Source organism: Petaurus breviceps, unplaced genomic scaffold (assembly GCF_028583685.1).
Source record: "Petaurus breviceps papuanus isolate PSGF00001 unplaced genomic scaffold, PetGlider_PUasm1.0 151, whole genome shotgun sequence".
NCBI classification, from domain to species: domain Eukaryota; kingdom Metazoa; phylum Chordata; class Mammalia; order Diprotodontia; family Petauridae; genus Petaurus; species Petaurus breviceps.
The window spans coordinates 22,054,589-22,059,113 of record NW_027185712.1 but is presented as its reverse complement, the minus strand read 5'-3'; the positions used below and the strand labels follow the sequence as shown (position 1 = coordinate 22,059,113).

The following is a 4,525-nucleotide window of genomic DNA, read 5'->3' as shown; positions in this document are numbered from 1 at the left end:
GTAAAGTGCTTTGTAAACTTTACATCACTATATATGTCTTAGTTATTGTTATTTCTCAAAATTCGAGATGACTACTGAGAGTGCCTCAAGAATATAACATGTCTTGAAGGGTCATTTGTGTTGCCTGAAGTGGCTATATATGTGACTTGCCAATAGGGGAGTGAAGCTTGAGAAAGTGGAGTGAGTGAAAATAAGAACAGATGGGAAAAGATCAAAAGAAATCTGACCCTATTCATTTTTTATAATCACTAGTTTGTACATTCAAGGACTTAGAGGAAAGTTCGCTAAGAAATCATAGACCAATAGGATTCCCTGATCCCTAAATGCAGCTTAGAAGTCCAAGTGATGGAGGATATAATTTCCAGAGCTAACTCTGTACTCCAGAAAAGAATTCATACTTTTTTTAAATGTGAAGGTACCACAGAAGACACTTAGTCCAAACTAGATTTTTTACAGATGAGGATCAAAAGGACATCCAAAGTCACAGGGGTAATATGTGTTAAAACTTGGGTCCTTTCTATTTTGCTCCATTGCAGAGCTCCAAACTGCTAACAGTTATTTCATAGTTTACTTTCTCCCCCTAAATTTCACCTCTGATACATCATTGGGGCATAAAGGTGTTGTTGGGTTTTCAAAGGCTAAATGAGCTGAGAATAATCTGATGAGTCCTAACGTGCTGAAAAGGTAGAACACAAATTGCAGGCAGAAGTGACCTTAGAGATTGTCTAATACAACACCCTCACTTTACAATTCAGGAAATCAAGGACAAGAGTTACTAGTTGGTCTACTTCTTCTCCCCATCCTATTAAGGAGCCTGTACCTGAATTTGAAACTATTTGAAAGCCTATGTTCTAGACAGATCGCTCCAGAGAAATGTGCTGACAGGGCTAGATGAAGTCTAGACTCCTCTGGACAGACTAAAATGCTATATTACACTGAGGATCATTATATCTAAGGTGAGCTGGTAAAAGGGTGGTTTAAAAAAATTAACTATGGGGCAGCTAGGTTACGCAGTGAGTAAAGCACTGGCCTCGGGGTTAGGAGGACCTGAGTTAGGATCCAGCCTCAGACACTTAACACACAGGCACAAAAACTATCTGTGTGACCTTGGGCAAGTTACTTAACCCAAACTGCCCTCCAAAAAGCAAACAAACAAACAAAAAACTATGTTTCAGTATTTGAAAAAAAAGGCCTTTATTTCATCATTACATATATTCCAAGGTCCTATAACCAGCTGGTGGATTCAAATCCAGGTTCTCTGAGTTAAATCTAGTTATTTTCCTCCACACTAAGAAACACTACCATTTACTCAAAAGGATTCAAATGTTAAAGCTGAAAGGAAATTAGATGATCATTTTGTTTAATTCTCATTTTATAGATAAGGAACCTTCATTTTGGCTTACTCTCATCATTCACTTCATCCATATTTACTTATATTCTTCTAAACAGAACTCCAAAAAGTCACACGATATTATAAATTTTATAACATTATAACATTTTTGTACATTTTATACCAATTATAATTTTGCAACACTATAAATTTGTTTTATCCAACCTCAAGCGGGTCCTCATTACAGCAAGACAAATTTTGCTCCTCCTAAGTGGTTCCCTGTCTGACCCCCCCACACACACACACACACAAGCCATACATGCTTCCCCTTTCCCTTTGTTCTCAATTGAGAACCTCACGATATTGAGAAAACTGAAACCATTCAGTATGAATTCCCTCTTCTCACCATCTCTTCATGTCAAAAGCCTTTGACATCATTACCTACAATTTCCTCTTTTCTTTCAGTCTCTGAGAATGACATGGTCTTTTTTCTTTGTCATGGCAAACCCTTCTATGTGTACTCTTAATCATTCACATGCCTGTAACATAATAAGTGCTCAATAAAATGTTTCTTGAGGAGTGTTTACCATCCTTGGTAAAAGCCTGGTTATATCCACTATATGCCTCGCCATTATCCCTTGCATCACCTACCACTTTCATTCTTCAGGGATCGTGGTGTTCCAGTATTAGCAACAGCACATCATCAATGAATTAATATTGGTGTTTTCAAAGGACTACTTTCTGTGTCAGGAAGCAGCTTTGGATTGATTGTGGCTTTTGAGGAAGAGCACTAAATGGCAGAGTGGATACAGCACCAGACCAGGAGTTAAGAAAGCCTGAGTTCAAATCTGGCTTTAGATACTTACTAGTTCTGTGACCCTGGGGAAGTCACTAAAGCCTCAGTTTCCTCATCTGTAAAATAAAGATAATAATAGCACCTACTTTCTAGTGTTGTTTTGAGGACAGAATGAGATAATTATAATATAATTAATAATGAGATAATAAATGTATATTATTTATTAATACATATATAATATAAATAATATATTATGTAACATATATAATAATAATGAGATAATAAAATGTTAAGCACAGTGTCTGGCACATAGTAAATATTATATAAATAAATGTTAGTTATTATGCTTAATATTATTTGGAAGCACATTATACTTTTCCAAATGCTACTTTTGCCTCCATTTTCTCTCCTTTCATTTACATCCCACTTCTTCACAATCTGCTTTCTGATTTCCTTCCTCAACTAAAATTATTTTCTAGAAAGTGAATTGTTGCTTTGATTGCTAAATTTGACAGCCTTTTCTCAGTCCTCATCTTTCATGTCCCCTCTTCTGAATTTGAAACATCTGTCTATCCTTTATCCTAGATAATGATCACTTCTCTCTGGGCATTTGTAACCCTTTTTTTCTTCTGCTACTAATGTGCTTCTTCTCCTCAGTCTCCATTCCTTGGCTATAATCAATAGTGATTCCCCACTGCCTCTCATTTCAAATATCAACTTTTCTGCTTGGCTTTTAAAGACCTTCACAGCTTTATTCCAACTAATCTTTGTATTCTCATACATTCCTTCCCTTTCTGTGCTCAATAATCTAGTCAAATTAAACTTCTCTGTTTGTTTGTTTTTTTAATAACATATAAACCTTCATCCCAAGGCTCTGAGGCCCTGTACTGGCTGTCCTTATTCCTGGAAGAAAGTCACTCCTCGAGTAGCTCCATCAGAGTGGACATCTCGTGGCTGTGTACTGCGCGTGAGCCCCGCAGGCCCGGGGGAGGCTGCAGCTGCCGCGCTGGGATAGGTAGAGGCTGCAGCTTGATGGAGGCCTCGGCCTCACTGCGCCTGTGTCTGGCAGAGCCGGTGTGAGAAGAAAGATACCCTCCCCCCACGCCTTCCCCGCCACCCCAGATAATCAGTTTTGGGTGGGACCTTTCTGTCCACCAAGAGAGTGCGGAAAGAAGCATACATAGTGGCTGTGAAACGGATTATTAAGGAATTTAGCGATTTGGCCCGTGATCCTCTAGCACAGTGTTCTGCAGGTCCAAGTTGGGGATGATATATGTTTCATTGGCAAGACACAATTATGGGACCTAATGGCAGCCCATATCAAGGCGGTGTAAAAAATTTCTTTTTGACAATTCCCATTTCCCTACAGACTACTCCTTCAAACCACCTAAGGTTGTATTTACAACTAGAATTTATCATCCAAGCATTAACAGTAAAGACAGCATTTGTCTCCATATTGTAAGAGCACAGCGGCCTCCTACTTTAACTATTTCTAAAGTTCTTTTATCCATTTGTTCGCTGCTATGTGGTCCAAACCCAGATGACCCCTTAGTGCCAGAGATTGCACGAATCTATGAAACAGAGACAAGTACAACAGAATACATAGAGAATGGACTTAGAAGTATGCCAGGTGATGCTATCTTAAAGCCAGAATAACCTGCGTTACAGTTGGAATAGGCTTTAAATTACTGTTTAAAAAAAAAGTCACTCCTCACATCTGCCTCATAAAAAATCCGACTTCATAGCATGGTGTAACCTGATATCCAATGTATTTCTTGATCCTCCCAATTTCCAGTGCCCTACCTCCCTCTCTATTTTCTCTATCTTCTTGTTGTTCAGCCATGTCTTATTCTTTGCAATTCCGGGGACTATTTTTCCCCCATGGAGTTTTTGTCATTGTTGTCTGTTTTCGGCTAAGGTATTGAAATGGTTTGCCATTTCTTTCTCTCTGTAGTGGATCACTTTTTTTTTTTTTTGGTCAGAGTTCTCCACAATGACGGGTCTGTCTTGGGTAACCCTGCAAATCATAGCTCATAGCTTCATTGAGCTACAAAAACCCCTCTGCCATGACAAAGAAGTGATCCAGGATGGACTTATTTTTTTTATTTAAATATATATATATATAGATATACATACATATCTATCTATCTATATATATATATATTCATTTATTTATTTTTAGTTTACAACATTCGGTTCCACAATCCCTTGAGTTTCGAATTTTCTTTCCTTCCCTCTCCTCCCCACCCCCATGGCAGTATGCAATCAAATATAGGATCTACAAATACCTTCACATTAAACATCAGTCAGGTTGTAAAGGATTACAACCAAAGGAGTGGACAATGAGAAAGAGGAAACAAACAACAACAAAAAAAAAAGAGAGCAAGTAATTTGCTTCA

The 4,525-nt window shown here is 38.1% G+C and overlaps 1 pseudogene; it reads left to right on the top strand.

The window, feature by feature from the left end:
• Positions 1 to 3,315: 3,315 nt before the first annotated feature.
• Positions 3,316 to 3,760, top strand: LOC138153359 (ubiquitin-conjugating enzyme E2 D3 pseudogene; annotated as a pseudogene).
• Positions 3,761 to 4,525: the final 765 nt, after the last annotated feature.